General features: G+C 37.2%; 1 protein-coding gene and 1 pseudogene across 42 annotated transcripts in view; both read right to left on the reverse strand.

Annotated features, from left to right (window-relative positions):
* Positions 1-18,747, reverse strand: part of PTPRD (protein tyrosine phosphatase receptor type D) — a 2,297,676-nt gene that overhangs the window by 736,083 nt on the left and 1,542,846 nt on the right. The window contains exon 10 of one of the 42 annotated variants that reach the window (XM_078062237.1): positions 18,376-18,410. The exons of the other annotated variants lie outside the window; for them this stretch is intronic. The gene's annotated coding sequence lies outside the window, so the exon portion shown is untranslated. The remainder of the gene's footprint in view (positions 1-18,375; positions 18,411-18,747) is intronic. 42 annotated transcript variants of the gene reach the window in all.
* LOC118529614 (coiled-coil domain-containing protein 43 pseudogene) lies at positions 674-3,081 on the reverse strand (annotated as a pseudogene).

The following is an 18,747-nucleotide window of genomic DNA, read 5'->3' on the forward strand; positions in this document are numbered from 1 at the left end:
CTCATGATTATAAAAAATGAATCTAGTTAACAATGATATCCTTCCACCCAATACACATCCTTCTTCAAATCATAGCCTAGATGAGGAAAAATATGTAACTATTTCTACTTAAAAAGATACTTCTTTTCCTCCCATGGGCTGAAACTTAACAAACAAAAGAAAAATTTCAAATCTAGAACATCTACCACATAGTTTCTTCCATTTTCATAGTTCATTGCCATGTTAACATAGTATCTGGATCCAGGTAGGCTCTTCATAAACTTTCTAGTTCATCCATAAAACAATACATTAAGGGGTGAATACTACTTTCAAAGTACTTTATACTCCCACACTTCAACTCAGGAAAGGAGTAGTCATGATTCTGCTCCTTCAGGATGAAAACTGTAACTGCCAGCTTTCTGAATATTTCTGCTATTTATCTTTTAAAGTGGCCAAAAGGAGCCAGGACTTCAGTATTAAAATGTAAAAGTTGCCCCCATTCCACATCTTTGGTACAGACATCAACTACAATAATCTGACTATCCACACCACAGAGACATGGCACATTTTGTAATTAGAAGTGTTTGTGATTTTCCTTTGGACCATGTAAACAGAGGGAAATGCCTTGGGAAACAACTTTTTTTTCCCCTCATTTCTCTTAAATATACCTGTGCACAATCAGTTCTCCCTTTGATCAACTCCATGAAGAGAAAAAAACAGAGTGGACCAAAGTTATCGCTTCCACTCCCTTCTTTGTGACCTTTTCTTTTTCCTTTTCCTTGCATTCCTGCTTAGCTAGTTTGTCTCTCTCCCTCTGCAGCCTGTCCTGTTCCTTCCTCCTTTGGGACTCATCCTGAAGCGAGTCTTACTCCAGTTTTCTGGCATTGAGGACATCTTCCACATTGGTGTTTCGGAATAGAGATTTATCAGAACCAAGATTCATTGCGGTGGCACCTGAATCATCCTTCTCATCCTTCACATCTTCTGCATCTGTCACACCAGCATACTGGGCCAGGAGTGCAGCTTTTCCCTGCTTCTCCCCTTCTGACACCATCCTGGGCTTTACCACAATCTGTGCCTGCTTCTAAAGTTAGGTGGCAATGGCCTGTATTTCATCTTTTTTTTTTTTTCACTTTGGTAAGAACATTCTGACTTTCCGACCATTGTTCCACAATCTCCTTGCAGATGTTAAGAAGAGACTCTTCTTCCAAGAAGGCAGGGAGGATACCCTGTAGAGAGTCCCGCTTCTCTTCTTCCTCCTCCTCCTGCAGGACACCAAGATGTAGGAGCCCTAAATGGCTCAGTCCACTCCCAGCACCTGGAACTATCCGTCCATCTATGACTCAAGACCCAAAGCCACTGCCCCTGCCATTGCCTTCACCCAAGGCAGCTGCAACCACTTCACTGGGCGCTGCCCAGTGTCAGGATCCTCAAATTGATTTTGATTATGAACTGTATGTCTTTAATCACAAAATCATTCTGGGACTGGACCACATGAATAATGGTGGCTTCTGCTTCTGCTTCTTCTTCTTCTTCTTCTTGATAATGGCTTGTTAAATATCACACATTTCTAACCACGCCCAGGTTGATTAGTGAAGATGTCAATATTACTTAGGTCTGGAGTGGATGTAATTGTGATTTTTTAAGCCTGATATTTGGTTGACAGATGGCAGCTTCAGATAAAACAATAATATTGGGCAGCCTGGCACTTTTATACAAACTTGACAAACATTTCAGTTTTCTGAAGTGGGGTAATACTAATTATGGCTCTTGAGCAAGGCTATACCTTTGCTCAAAACATCACTAATTTAAAGTTGCATCCTTCCAATTGAGTTACTGCACATTTGAAATAACTCTTAATGAGTTTTGATGATATCTTATTCCATTGACAATACTGAGAAATTAAAGATTTTTTTTCTTACTAATATTGGCACATTTTTCTGGAGTTCTGCATTTCTGGTAGATCTCCAGTCATGGTAAGATTCTGGTTCTGATTAAAGTTTTATTAATAAAAAAATACATTTTTACTATTGCAAATTATTTCCTAGACTTCAATAGTCTTGGAAGCATTCTTGGTAACTTTAATATGGGCAATTGTCCCACTATAATTAAAAACGGTTCTCGGGGCACCTGGGTGGCTCAGTCGTTAAGCGTCTGCCTTTGGCTCAGGTCATGGTCCCGGGGTCTTGGGATCGGGCCCCACATCGGGCTCTGCTCGGCGGAAGCCTGCTTCTCCCTCTCCCACTCCCCCTGCTTGTGTTCCCTCTCTCACTGTATCTCTCTCTGTCAAATAAATAAAATCTTAAACAAAACAAAACAAAACACGGTTCTCATCTCCAGAATCAACTCTTAAAACTGCTTTTGCACAGCAGTGGTCCTATCAGTACCTAGGACAGTTCCAAACACGCCATTGGGGAATAAGTAAATGAGTAGTCATGGAGAGTGACTTAAATACAAAGCAAACAGTAACAAACACTAAATTTGCACAAATTCTCATTCACAAAAAGAAACTAAACAAAACCTAATAGAACAAGCCAATGGTGTAGTGCATGATACCCTGGAACACTGAGCTTCCTGAGATTTGGGGCAAATCGGATATTGCTTACTTTCAGGATTAGTCTATATATTATTTACCATCATGCTTAAGAATCAATTGGTTGTTGTGTGGGGTGTGGGAATAAGACACACCAAGATCACTAAATTAAAATATTCTTTTTTTTTTTTTTTTTTTTTTTTTTTTTTTTTATTTTATTTTTTTTAAAGATTTTATTTATTTATTTGAGAGAGAGAATGAGAGAGAGCGAGTACATGAGAAGGGGGAGGGTCAGAGGGAGAAGCAGACTCCCTGCCGAGCAGGGAGCCCGATGCGGGACTCGATCCAGGGACTCCAGGATCATGACCTGAGCCGAAGGCAGTCGCTTAACCAACTGAGCCACCCAGGCGCCCTAAATTAAAATATTCTTTTTCCCCCTTATCTCTCTAATGTCACATTCTATCTGCCAGGATTATACACTGGTTACTGAATATCTCTGCAACCTTCTTTTCTCTCTGTTCACCTTTGGGATTCTCCTCCAGTGAGAGAGTAATGCCTCTGTAGAACATTCGCTCCTAAGTTAAACTTTTATTTTCCAGGGGGGAAGGTTAATAATGTTTTGAATGAAAACAAAACACGAAGCTCACTATTGTTATAAACATGCTAATGTTAAACCACTATCATGTACTTCTATTTCTCAGAAATAATGCTTTTTCAAATGCTAAGAGTATTCTCTGTTGTAGAGCAAAGGTCTTCTCTATAGATAATACTACTGAAAACTAAAGCAGACACAGATATTGAAATGGTGATACTTTATTCATGACCATATGCTGCTACTGATTTCTGCAGCAAGGCATGTATAAATTTATTCCTTTTTTTCTTCCTCTGTTTCAATAGACTCATAATTATCAAAAGTACAGCATGTAATAAGTAGATGAATGATAAGTAATCTAATATTCACTGATTGATATTCAGCAGCTACTATATTACTCTTATCCTGCATGGGTATGTGAAATGTATTCATAAGAAAATGTGATTTAGAAACTAAGTATAATAGCTATTTTCTTCACTTATAACTTGTATGAAAAAAGCTATGATTTGGAAATATTAGAGATACGATATTTAGAACAAATTCAAAGTACAGGGAAAAAGACAACAGATCTGAAAGAAATATGAACTTAATAAACATCCACTGAGTTTGCATTGTGTGCAATGTGCTTTAAATATAAAGATGGTTAATACTTAAGAATTTAGAGACACAAATTAAAAATTATGATGATCTCCAACCATATCAATTATTTCATCAAATATAAATGTTCTAAACACACAATTAAAATACAAAAATTTTCAGATTGGATTAAAATGCTATTGAAAAGAAACCCACTGTAAATAAAAGGACATAGCTAGTTACAAGTAAAAGTATAAGAAAAGGTATAATCTGTAAGTACCAACAAAAAGAAAGTTGAAGTGGGCTATTTTGGTATCAGACAAAGTAGGCTTCAGAACAGGGATGAAGAGAAACATTCCACAGTGAAAAGTGGGTCAAATCACCAGGAAGACATAACAATCTTACATGTGTAAGCACCTAACACCAGAGCTTCAAAATACGTGTAGCAAAAACTAATAGAACTGAAAGGAGATCAAATAAATAAATCTGCAATCTTAACTGAAAACTTTGATGTTCTTTGCTTAACAACTGATAGAAAAATGAGGTAGAAAATCAGTAAGTATGTAGGAGGTCTGAGTAACACTATTAACTAACTTGACTTAATTGGTATAAATAAAACAATCCATCCAACAAGCACAGAACACCTATTATTTTTAATTGCATAAAGAATATTCACCATAATAGACTATATCCTGGGCCATAAAATAAACCTGAAAAATGTAAAATAAAAGAAATTACATAAATAATGTTTTCTTTCTGTAACTTATTAAAGTAGAAATCAGGAGGAGGAGCAAGATGGGGGAGGATTAGGAGTCCTAAATTTCGTCTGGTCGCAGGAGTTCAGCTGGATAGGGATCAAACCATTCTGAACACCTACAAACTCAACAGGAAATCAAAGAAATAGCAGCAACTCTCTGGACAGAAAAGCGACCACTTTCTGGAAGGTAGAATGTGCAGAGAAATGAATCCGAGGCAATATTTGGGAAGATAGACCTCGAGGGGAGGGAACCTCCATCAGCCTGCTACAGGCAAGTGATAGAGCAGCAGAGCACAAAATAGAAACTTTTAGAATTCAGCTCCGCTGAGGGACGTCACTCCAGTGGCCAAGCAGGGGGTGGAACCCTCGCTGGACAGTGTGGTCTCAGGACTGTTGGGGTAACAGGAAAACCAGGGTGCCTGAGTACAGCAGAGCTCCCAGGTATCGGAGTGGGGAAGCTGGCTACAGAGATAGAGCCAAGGAGTGGGCTCTCAGCTTGGGGTTGCCACAAACCCTGATCCATGGCATAGTCGGGCCACTGCGCTTACAGCAGGGACCCAACAAGGGGCAGGTCTGGGGAGACTCCCCTTCCTCTCTGGGAGAAGCGGTGCAGGAGCGCACCACAGGAATCTGTTGGTTTTGGAGACTCCAAACAGGGTCCTGTGTCAGGGAGAGAAATGCTCGGTCACAGGCTGGGTGAGCACGGAGTGCTGCCGGAGACCGGGGAGACGGGAGTGACTGACTGCTTTTCTCTGAGGGCACACTGAGGAGTGGGGTCCCAAGTTCTTGGCCTCTCTGGGATGGAGATTGGGAGGCCACCATTTTCACTCTCGTCCTCCAAAGCTGTACTGAAAGCTTACAGGGAACAAAAGCTCTGGAGAGCAAACCCCAGCAGATTGCCTACCCCGGACCTGGCAAGGGTGGGGTAAATCCACCTCCAGCAAAGACATTTGAGAACCACTGCAACAGGCTCCTCCCCCGGAAGATCAACAAGAACAGCCAGGTAAGACCGAGTTTATCAATCACTGAGAACGGCAGAACTCCAGCACTAGGGGAATACTGCACATAGAATCCATGGCTTTTTTCCCATGATTCTTTAGTCTTTCAAAGTTAATTTTTTAAATTTTCTTTTTCTTTGAATTTTTCGTTTTCCCTTTTTCAACGAACATCTTATCAATCCCTTCTTTAAAAAATCTTTTTTATTTTACATTTTCAGAGTCATATTCTATCCCTTCATAGTAGTTAACCTTAATTTTGGTATATATATAAGTTGTTCTCTCTTTAAAATTTTGGGATACAGTTTCTTCTAACAGACAAAAATATACCCTAAATCTCTAGTGTATGGCTTTGTTCTAGTCTCCTGCCTGATCACATTCTCTCCCCCCCCTTTTTTTAATCCTCTTCTTTCTCTTTTCAACCAACATCTTATCTTATCAATTCCTTTTACAAAATCTTTTATAATTTTCATCTTTACAGTCATATTCCATCCCTTCATCGTATTTACCCTTATTTTTGTACATATATAAGCTTTTCTTTCTTTAAAATTTTAGGAGGCACTTTCTTCTAACAGATGAAAATATGCCCAAAATCTAGTGTGTGGCACAGATCTATGCACCAGCCTGATCATATTTGATCATATTCTGTTTCTTCCTTTTTTGTATGTTTGTTTATTTTTTATCTTTTTCTTTTTTCTTTCTTTCCCTTTCTTTTCCCCCAGTTTCAGGTCTCTACTGATTTGTTTAGTGTATATTTTTCTGGGGTCATTGTTACCCTGTTAACATTTTGTTCTCTCATTCATCTATTCCTTCTGGACAAAATGACAAGATGGAAAAAATCACCTCAAAAGAAAAGAACAAACGGCAGTACTGACTGCCAGGGACCTAATCAATATGGACATTATTATGATATTGGAAATAGAGTTCAGAATGATGATTTAAAAGATAATAGCTGGGCTTCAAAAAAGCATGGAAGATATTAGAGAAACCCTTTCTGGGAAAGGAAAGAACTAAAATTTAACCAACTTGAAATCAAAAAGGCTATTAATGAGGTACAATAAAAAATGGAGGCTCTCACTGCTAGGATAAATGAGGCAGAAGAAAGAATTAGTGATATAGAAGGCCAAATGATGGAAAATAAAGAAGCTGAGAAAAAGAGAGATAAACAACTACTGGACCACGAGGGCAGAATTCGAGAGAGAAATGATACCATAAGATGAAACAACATTAGAATAATTGGGTTCCCAGATGAAGAAGAAAGAGAGAGAGGGGCAGAAGGTATATTGGAGCAAATTATAGCAGAGAACTTCCCTAATTTGGGGAAGGAAACAGGCATCAAAATCCAGGAGGCACAGAGAACCCCCCTCAATATCAATAAAAATAGGTCAACACCCCGACATCTAAGGGTAAAACTTACGAGTCTCAGAGACAAAGAGAAAATCCTGAAAGCAGCTCAGGAGAAGAGATCTGTAACCTACAATGGTAGAAACATTAGATTGGCAACAGACCTATCCATAGAGACCAGGCAGGCCAGAAAGGACTGGCAGGATATATTCAGAGCACTAAATGAGAAAAATATGCAGCCAAGAATACTATATCCAGCTAGGCTGTCATTGAAAATAGAAGGAGAGATAAAAAGCTCTGAGGACAAACAAAAACTAAAGGAATTTGCATACATGAAACCAGCCCTACAAGAAATATTAAAAGGGGTCCTCTAAGCAAAGAGAGAGCCTAAAAGTAACACAGACCAGAACGCAACACAGACAATATACAGTAGCAATAACCTTACAGGCAATACAATGGCACTAAATTCCTATCTTTCAATAGTTACCCTGAATGTAAATGGGCTAAATTCCCCAATCGAAAGACACAGGGTATCAGATTGTATTAAAAAACAAGACCCATCGATATGCTGTTTGCAAGAGACTCATTTTAGACCCAAAGACAACTCCAGATTGAAAGTGAGGGGGTGGAAAACCATTTACCATGCTAATGGACAACAAAAGAAAGCTGGGGTGGCAATCCTTATATCAGTCAAATTTGATTTTAAACCAAAGACTATAATAAGAGATTAGGAAGGACACTATATCATGCTTAAAGGTTCTATCCAACAAGAAGATCTAACAATTGTAAATATCTATGCCCCTAACATGGGAGCAGCCAATTATATAAGCCAATTAATAACAAAAGCAAAGAAACACATCGACAACAATACAGTAATAGTAGCGGACTTTAACACCCCCCTCACTGACATGGACAGATCGTCTAAGCAAATGATCAGCAAGGAAATAAAGACTTTAAATGACACACTGGACCAAATGGACTTCACAGACATATTCAGAACATTTCATCCCAAAGCAACAGAATACACATTCTTCTTGAGTGCCCATGGAACATTCTCCAGAATAGATCACATCCTAGGTCACAAATCAGGTCTCAACTGGTACCAAAAGATTGGGATCTTGCATATTTTCAGACCACAATGCTTTGAAACTAGAACTCAATCACAAGAGGAAAGTTGGAAAGAACTCAAATACATGGAGGCTAAAGAGAATCCCACTAAAGAATGAATGGGTCAACCAGGAAATTAAAGAAGAATTAAAAAAAATCATGGAAACCAATGAAAATGAAAACGCAACTGTTCAAAATCTTTGGGATGCAGCAAAGGCAGTCCTAGAGGAAAGTATATAACAATACAAGCCTTTCTCAAGAAACAAGAAAGGTCCCAAATACACAACCTAACCCTACACCTAAAGGAGCTGGAGAAAGAATAGTAAATAAAGCCTAAACCCAGCAGGAGGAAGAGAAATAATAAAGATCAGAGCAGAAATCAATGAAATAAAAACCAAAAGAATAGTAGAACAGATCAACCTAACTAGGAGCTGGTTCTTTGAAAGAATTAACAAGATTGATAAACCCCTGGCCAGACTTATCAAAAAGAAAAGAGACAGGACCCAAATAAATAAAATCATGAATGAAAGAGGAGAGATCACCAACAACACCAAAGAAATACAAACAATTATAAGAACATACTATGAGCAACTACATGCCAGCAAATTAGATAATCTGGAAGAAATGGATGCGTTCCTAGAGATGTATCAACTGCCAAAACTGAACCAGGAAGAAATAGAAAACCTGAACAGACCTATAACCACTAAGGAAATTGAAGCAGTCATCAAAAATCTCCCAACAAACAAAAGCCCAGGGCCAGATGGCTTCCCAGGGGAATTCTACCAAACATTTCAAGACGAATTAATACCTATTCTTCTGAAAATGTTCCAAAAAATAGAAATGGAAGGAAAACTTCCAAACTCGTTTTATGAGGCCACCATTACCTTGGTCCCCAAACCAGACAAAGACCCCATCAAAAAGGAGAATTACAGACCAATATCCTTGATGAACATGGATGCAAAATTCTCACCAAAATACTAGCCAATAGGATCCAACAGTACATTAAAAGGATTATTCACCACGACCAAGTGGGATTTATCCCTGGGCTGCAAGGTTGGTTCAATATCCGCAAATCAATCAATGTGATACAATACATTAATAAAAAAAAAGAACAAGAACCATGCGATCCTCTCAATAGATGCAGAAAAAGCATTTGACAAAATACAGCATCCTTTCTTGATCAAAACTCTTCAGAGGATAGGGATAGAGGGTACATACCTCAATATCATAAAAGTCATCTGTGAAAAACCCACAGCGAATATCATTCTCAATGGGGAAAGACTGAGAGCTTTTCCCCTAAGGTCAGGAAAACGGCAGGGATGTCCACTATCACCACTGTTATTCAACATAGTATTAGAAGTCCTAGCCACAGCAATCAGACAACAAAAAGAAATCAAAGGCATCCAAACCGGCACAAAAGAAGTCAAACTCTCACTGTTTGCAGATGATACGATATTTTAAGTGGAAAACCCAAAAGACTCCACCCCAAAACTGCTAGAACTCATACAGGAAATCAGTAAAGTGGCGGGATACAAAATCAGTGCACAGAAATCAGCAGCATTCCTATACACCAACAAGAAGACAGAAGAAAGAGAAATTATGGAGTCAATCCCATTTATAATTGCACCCGAAATCATAAGATACCTAGGAATAAATCTCACCAAAGAAGCAAAGGATCTGTACTCAGAAAACTATAAAATACTCATGAAAGAAATTGAGGAAGACACAAAGAAATGGAAAAACGTTCTATTCACATGGATTGAAAGAACAAATACTGTGAAGATGTCAATGCTACCTAGAGCAATCTACACATTAAAAGCAATCCCTATCAAAATACCATCCACTGTTTTCAAAGAAATGGAACAAATAATCCTAAAATTTGTATGGAACCAGGAAAGACCCCGAATGGCCAGAGGAATGTTAAAAAAGAAAAGCAAAGCTGGTAGCATAACAATTCCGGACTTCAAACTGTATTACAAAGCTGTCATTATCAAGACAGTATGGTACTGGCACAGAAACAGACAGATAGATCAATGGAACAGAATAGAGAGCCCAGAAATGGACCCTCAACTCTATGGTCAACTCATCTTTGACAAGGCAGGAAAGAATGTCCAATGGAAAAAAGATCGTCTCTTCAACCAATGGTGTTGGGAAAATTGGACAGCCACATGCAGAAGAATGAAACTGGACCATTTCCTTACACCACACACAAAAATAGACTCAACATGGATGAAAGACCTAAATGTGAGACAGGAGTCCATCAAAATCCTAAAGGAGAACACAGGCAGCAACCTCTTTGACCTCAGCCGCAGCAACTTCTTCCTAGAAATATCACCAAAGGCAAGGGAAACAAGGGCAAAAATGAACTATTGGGACTTCATCAAGATAAAAAGCTTTGCACAGCAAAGGAAACAGTCAACAAAACCAAAAGACAACTGAGAGTGGGAGAAGATATTTGCAAATTACATATCAGATAAAGGGTTAGTATCCAAAATCTATAAAGAACTCATCAAACTCAACACCCAAAGAACAAAGAATCCAGTCAAGAAATGGGCAGAAGACATGAACAGACATTTTTCCAAAGAAGACATCCAAATGGCCAACAGACACATGAAAAAGTGCTCAATATCGCTCGGCATCAGGGAAATCCAAATCAAAACCTCAATGAGATACCACCTCACACCAGTCAGAATGGCTAAAATTAACAAGTCAGGAAATGACAGATGTTGGTGGGGATGTGGAGAAAGGGAAACCCTCCTACACTGTTGGTGGGGATGCAAGCTGGTGCAGCCACTCTGGAAAACAGTATGGAGGTTCCTCAAAAAGTTGAAAATAGAGCTACCATATGATCCAGCAATTGCACTACTGGGTATTTACCCCAAAGATACAAAAGTAGGGATCCGAAAGGGTACGTGCACCCTGATGTTTATAGCAGCAATGTCCACAATAGCCAAACTATGGAAAGAGCCAAGATGTCCATTGACAGATGAATGGATAAAGAAGAAGTGGTATATATATACAATGGAATATTATGCAGCCATCAAAAGGAATGAGATCTTGCTATTTGCAACGACGTGGATGGAACTGGAGAGTATTATGCTGAGCGAAATAAGTCAAACAGAGAAAGACATGTGTCATATGACCTCACTGATATGAGGAATTCTTAATCTCAGGAAACAAACTGAGGGTTGCTGGAGTGGGGGTTGGGGTGGGACGGATGGGGTGACTGGGTGATAGACACTGGGGAGGGTATGTACTCTGGTAAGTGCTCTGAATTGTGCAAGACTGTTGAATCTCAGATCTGTACCTCTGAAACAAATAATGTAATATATGTTAAGAAAAAAAAAAAAAGAATGTAGCAGGAGGGGAAGAATGAAGGGGGGGAAATCGGAGGGGTAGACGAACCATGAGAGTCGATGGACTCTGAAAAATGAACTGAGGGTTCTAGAGGGGAGGGGGGTGGGGGGATGGGTTAGCCTGGTGATGGGTATTGAGGAGGGCACGTTCTGCATGGAGCACTGGGTGTTATGCACAAACAATGAATCATGGAACACTACATCTAAAACTAATGATGTAATGTATGGGGATTAACATAACAATAAAAACATTAAAAAAAAAAACTTATCAAACTCAACACCCAAAGAACAAGTAATCCAGTTAAGAAATGGGCAGAAGACATGAGCAGACATTTTTCCAAAGAAGACATCCAAATGGCCAACAGACACATGAAAAAGTGCTCAACATCACTCGACAGCAGGGAAATCTAAATCAAAACCTCAATGAGATACCACCTCACACCAGTCAGAATGGCTAAAATTAAAAGTCAGGAAACGACAGATGTTGGCCAGGATGCGGAGAAGGGGAAATCCTCCTACAGTGTTGGTGGAAATGCAAGCTGGTGCAGCCACTCTGGAAAACAGTATGGAGGTTCCTCAAAAAGGTGAAAATAGAGCTACTGTATGACCCAGCAATTGTACTACTGGGTATTTACCCCAAAGATATAAATGTAGTGATCCGAAGGGGTACGTGTGCCCCAATGTTTATAGCAGCAATGTCCACAATAACCAAACTATGGAAAGAGCCAAGATGTCCACCAACAGATGAATGGATAAAGAAGAAGTGGTATATATATACAATGGAATATTATGCAGCCATCAAAAAAAATGAAATCTTGCCATTTGCAATGACATAGGTGGATCTGGAGGGCATTTATGCTAAGTGAAATAAGTCAACCAGAGAAAGACATGTATCATATGATCTCACTGATATGAGGAATTCTTAATCTCAGGAAACAAACTGAGGGTTGCTGGAGTGGTGGAGTGTGGGAGGGATGGGGTGGCTGAATGATAGACATTGGGGAGGGTATGTGCAATATGAGTGCTGTGAATTGTGTAAGACTGATGAATCACAGACCTGTACCTCTGAAACAAATAATGCAATCTATGTTAAGAAAAAAAAAAGAAAAAGATAGCAGGAGAGGAAGAATGAAGGGGGGTAAATCGGAGGGGGAGACGAGCTATGAGAGATGATCGACTCTAAAAACCAAACTGTAGGTTCTAGAGGGGAGGGCGGTGAGAGGATGGGTTAGCCTGGCGATGGGTATTAAAGAGGGCACGTTCTGCATGGAGCCCTGGGTGTTACCCACAAACAGTGAATCATGAAACACTACATCAAAACCTAATGATGTAATGTATGGTAATTAACATAACAATAAAACATTAAAAAATAGAAGATGGTAGGAAGGGATAAATGAAGGCATGGAAATTGGAGAGGGGGATGAACCATGAGAGACTATGTACTCTGAGAAACAAACTGGGGGTTCTAGAAGGGAGGGGGTGGGGGGATGGGTTTGCCTGGTGATGGGTATTAAAGAGGGCACGTATTGAATGGAGCACTGGGTGTTATATGCAAACAATGAATCATGGAACACTACATCAAAAACTAATGACGTAATGTATGGTGATTAACATAACATAATAAAATAAAATTTAAGAAAAGTGGGAAGGGAGACAGAGCAGGTTTGTTAAATAAAAAAACAGTAGAAATCACTTTCTGAAAAATCCAAAAATTTCCCAGTATTTATAATTAAATAACACATTTACAAAGAAGCCATTGATAAACAAGAAGTCACAAGGGAAATTAGAAGCATTTTGAACTGAATGAAAATGAAAAAAACAACATATCAAAATTTGTTGGATGTAGTTATAAAAGTATGTAGTGGGAAATTTATAGCATTGAATGATTATATTAGAAATGAAGAAAGTCTCGCGTCAATACCTAAGCTTAGCTTACATCTTAAGAAACTAGAAAGAGAAGAACAAGCAAAAGGAAGGAAATAATAAAGATAAGAGCAGAAATAATTTGGAAAGTAGAAAACAACAGAGAATGCAATGAAACCAAAAGACACTTATAAAACAGATCAATAAAGTTGATAAACCTCTATCCAGACTGATCAAAGGAGGAGGTGGGAAAGCACAAAATCAAGAATTAAAATGAGGACACGATCTCCAATCCTATATACATTAAAAGAATAATAACGGGAATATTAAACTCAACTTAATGACCATAAATTCAACAGCTTAGATAAAATGGACTAGTTCTTTTTAGGACACAAAGTATCAAGGCTCACTCAGGAGAAACAAATGGCCTGAATAATCCTATGCCAGTTAAAGAAATTAAATGAGAATTTAAAACCTTCCAACAAAGAAAACTCCAGGTCTAGATGTCTTCCTCAGTAAATTCAATCACTTAACAAGAAAACAATTCCACACAAATTCTTCCAAAATATAGGAGAATAGGGAATACTTGCCAACTCACTTTATGAGGCTAGCATTATGCTAATACTAAAATCAGACAAAGATATCACAGGAAAAGAAAATTATAAACCGATATCTCTCATGATCATAGATGTAAACATTCTCAAAAAAAAAAAAAAAAAATAATAGCAAATCAAATCCGGCAATGTATTGATGTGAAAACAAATCCTAACCAAATGGGCATTTTCTGAGGAATGCAAGAGTGGTTCAAGATTTGAAAATAACCCAGAAATTGATATCAATGTTCATTCATAGTATAAAAACACCTGCAGCAAACTAGGCATAGAAAGTAATATCTTTGCTAATAGATGGAATTTACAAAAAGCCTATAGCTAACTTCACACTTAATGTTCAAAGACTGAAGGCCTTCTTCCTCTAATTAGAAACAAGGTAAGGATGTCTGTTCTTACCACTTCTATTTAAGTCTTATTTTGTGTAATAACAAAATTTAAAAAAGAGGCCCCCAGATAGAAAGGAAGAAATAAACTGGTCTTTATTCACAGACAGCATGACTGTCTACATAGAAAATCTGAAGAAATCTATATTTAAAAAAAAGCTAGTTGAATAAGAGTTGAATAAGTTTATGGCTGTAAAATACAAGGTTGACATACAAAACTGAGAGGTATTTCTATTTTTAAGATGTTGATTCTCCCCAAACTTACCTATAAAATCAACATACTTTGTAATATAATAAAAAATATATATCTGGTCATAGGCAAGGCCCAAGGAGGTCTCCTGTGTCTCTTTGTGGTTAAGAACACTGCTAGTACAGACAATCAGAAGATTCCGAGATCCTTCTCCATGTGACCTCCTGCAGGGGAAAGTCTTTAGAACTCCCAAGAGACAATTATAGACATTTCTGAACTATGGAATGTGACATAATGGTTAAAATAAAAGTTTCGACAATTATTTTCAAACACTAGTTTCTATACTGATTAGAAATTCTTGTGTGTCATGAGTCTTTCTGCAAGTCTGTCACATTGGATGTCAACTTTTTTTTTTTAAGGTGGGTATTAGTATATATATATTAATACGATTATTAGTATAAAGAATTGTGCCACCATCACAATTTTATTTTAAATCATTTCCATCACCCCCAAAAAGACACCTTATGCTCATTTGCAGTTGCTCCCCGTTTCCATCATACCCGCCTCTTGTCTTAGGCAACCACTATGGTATTTCCTTTATCTATTGCATATAAACGTAACCATACACTGTAGGGTCCTTGATGTTTACCTTTTTTTCACCTACCCTGATGTTTTTGAGGATGTTAGCTTGTAGAAAACTACATAACATATAAATTATACTTGTCAGATGAAGATATAATGATTTCTGTTTATTTTTTTTAAAGATTTTTATTTATTTATTTGAGAGAGAGAGAGAGAACACAGCAGAGAGGAGGGGCAGAGGGAGAGGGAGCAGAGCTCTGTCCCTGAACAGGGATCCCGATGTGGGGCTCGATCCCAGGACCCTAGGACCATGACCTGAGCCGAAGGCAGATGCTTAACTGACTGAGCCACCTGGGCTGAGTTTGTTTAGTACAAAAGATTACTCCCAAAGGCTTCAGTCTAATTTCCTCCAAGACAATACATAAATTTTATCTAAATTGAAAAAACAATTATGAATCAATGTGATATGCTATAAAATAGGGGAGGTATATAAAATGCCATCAAATCTTTGTGAATGGGGCCATAATTGGCATGTTACCAATGAACTCCTAAATATCAAATATATAGTTATCCCCTATAGTTTCTCTGTTGCATCACACATTACTGAAAATATTATTAATCAATTACAATTAATTCACCAGAATTTGAAAATTGGGTGTTTTCCCACCAAAATACAGATTTTTCTCTTCTCTTGAAATATCAGAATATAAGGCAACACTTGGTTTGCACATATACAGGGCAAAAATTAGCTGGGTATGAGCAGTAGCTGATCCTTATACATAAAAGATATGTTCTCTGGGATTTGCAGAAAACAGGTGTTATATTTTCTTGATTCCTGCCATGGTGGCTAAGTACTTGGGAAAAAAATGATTTATTCTAAAAGCAAATGCTGTATCAGCACTGTAATTAGGAGACTCAGATTGGATCCTGCAGCAAAAGTTAAGGGGTACTGAACTTGATAATCCTGAATTAACCTGGAAAGGATTTAAAATACCCACAGGTTAGTAACCACCATGGTTCCTAATGGAAGCAAGTGGAAATCCTCTCTGATGGAAATTATTGGGAAATGATTCTTTGTGTTTCTGTGTATCTTGTGAGTAGCAGCCCTGATTGTATTACAAACTATCTTTTCAAGTGTGTTTATATACTGAAAAGCTTTGGATCTATCTTTGGAAGATAGATATGGTACCTCCTTAACAAGTAAAGATAATGTTTGTATAGTATTCAACCCAATAAAGGCAATCTTTTCCTCTGGATCACAGGACAGGCATGCTTACTGACCACCATGAAAGAGTCAGGTTCCCTAAGGTCAAGGTTTCTCTCACATAACACACTACTTGTGCAGGTATCACCAGACCCTCTTCACATGTCCCTGTGGGAATTTGGATTTGGGAAATCTGCATAAGAAAATGGCTACTGCTACTACTGTGAGTAATAAAGTCTTTTGTCTCTGACCCAAGAGTGTTGTATCTTCTGCCAGCATCTATGAAATTGTGGCAGGCTCCATTAATAGCTTGAATGTAGAGTAAAATGTCAGACCCTTCACAGTTCTCGCTTTTAAAAGAAACATTTGGCTGTAACTATTAACATTCAAATGTATATGCAATTGGGTCAGGACATTTTATTTCTAAGTATCTAATTTAGAACCATATTCTCTCAAAGGCATAAAGGCACATTAGGATATTTATTGTAACATTGTTTAAACCTAAATACACACATAGGATAACTATTCTGGCTAAATTATATGACATCTATCATTTATATGGAATGACTATTTAATGTCCTATAATATAATCATGTAACTATAATGGCTAAATTATAGGACATCCATTGTTTATATGAAATGAGGTCAAGCTATACATACAGGAAAAATTTTCTGGACATTTATTTGAGAAAAGAAAGCAAATTCAAGAAATGCAAACTTCTGGTATAAAACCATGTTTATAAAAACATCCACACTATTCTGTGTGTGTGTATATATTTATAATTATATGCAATATACATACAATATAATTATATATTATATATATATACATGTATATATAAGTTTTGAGAGTTGCCTACTAAACTCTTAATATTATAACTAGAGAGAGAACTACAATTAGGACGTGACTCTCCAGTGGTCAAGGGGTTTAATTTATCAGAAATGATTAAATGATTTAATCATTTTTAACAGATATCAATATATTTACATAAAGCAAAGAAAATGTGTTTATGTAGATGTTATGCAATTATTAAAAAATTAACAAATACTCATTATCCATTTATCTCCCAAAGGCACTCATCAAGGTGATTTTTTTGTCTGCACATTGCATTTCTTTCTTTTCCTCCAAATGGTGATGTTCTCTCTTGTTTACTGTTCCTGATTTCTGTTCTTTTGTCCCATAAATATATTTATTATTATCAGTGTCATTGTAATTTATCTTAGTTATTATTTACATTTATTATTATAATTCTGTATACTTGTAATAACATCAGCAAAGTTACTAATGATAAAATAATTATCCTAACAACTATGTTTATGATAGCCCAATGATTTATAACCTCTTTGCAAGTATGTGGATCTTACATATCATGAAAGAAAATATAAATTGATAAATTTTTGGAAATAAATTTAGACATTTTGTAGAGTTAATAATTTGAACATCTTACAAGCCACCAATTCCACTCCTACTGAGACTTTTAAACATGTTCTCCTGGAGAAATATACAAATATGTTTATGGTGGTATTGTCCATGTTATTAAAAAGCTGGAAACAGCTGAGATGTGGATAGACAAAATAATGGATACAAATCTTCATAGTAGAGAGGAGTTATGTAATAGTGAAAAAGAACAAACTGTGGTTTCATAAAAAGGTGTGGGTAATTCTCAGAATCACAATATTGAGAGGAAAAAGAAAGTGAGAGATAATACTGGGTATGATGATATTTTAATGAAAAGAAGTTGCGTATGTGTTTGTGTGTGTAAACATGTGATAAAACTTCGTAAAAGCCAAAACAATGATAAAAACAAAGCAGGTCATGCACATATTTGTTGGGGGCAGGTGATAGAAGAGGTAAGGAGTAACACCCAAATAAATGCAATCATACTGGTGATATTTTAGCTCTTCACTTTGGTGCTGGTTCGTGATTAATAATTTTCTTATTTGCCTCATAATTTACAAATATATACAGCAGGAGTATGTATAGTCTTTCATATGTTTCAAAATGTTACGCACCCATGTAAAAATACCTTGCATATCACCAATCATCTGTATGTTGAATAAATGTCTGTGGATAGTACGTGTTTTTGTTTTTGTAAGGAGATACCTTAACTTCTGCCCTGTTAGGCCTTGTGTTTATGGAGGTAAATAACATAATCTTTTTCTGTGTTAAAGGCCATGTGACCACATGCAAAGCAACATGACAATGTCTTCTTGAGTAACTATTAAGCGGGAGATAGGTATTTGCTTAAAAGATGCATTTCCACAATTGTGAATTATGGTTTAAGAATAAAAATATTTCATACCAGGAAACAGCATAGGTGCTACTGGAAGCTTCATGCTGTGTAATAGAAGAGAGGATTATTTTTTTATGGCCCATGGTTTCTATGAATAGAATTAACCAGACACCAATTATCACCTCATTGAAAGGATAAGTCACTGTGACTTCTACAGCTGAGATCAAACTCATTTCTTTTGCAATGCGAATTAATTAGAGTCAGAGAGAGCTATACTGAAGGGTTAGGATGCACTGCAAATTTGAAAAAGTCTATATTTTAAGCAACTCAGGGTAAAATGTGTTCTAATTAGCGCATAATGTTAATAAGCAATGATCTTATTTATACACAAGTACTTTAAAGAAATACTTTTAAAAGAAAACATTAAACAAGCCATAAAAA

This window comes from Halichoerus grypus, chromosome 14, assembly GCF_964656455.1.
Source record: "Halichoerus grypus chromosome 14, mHalGry1.hap1.1, whole genome shotgun sequence".
Taxonomy (NCBI): Eukaryota; Metazoa; Chordata; class Mammalia; order Carnivora; family Phocidae; genus Halichoerus; species Halichoerus grypus.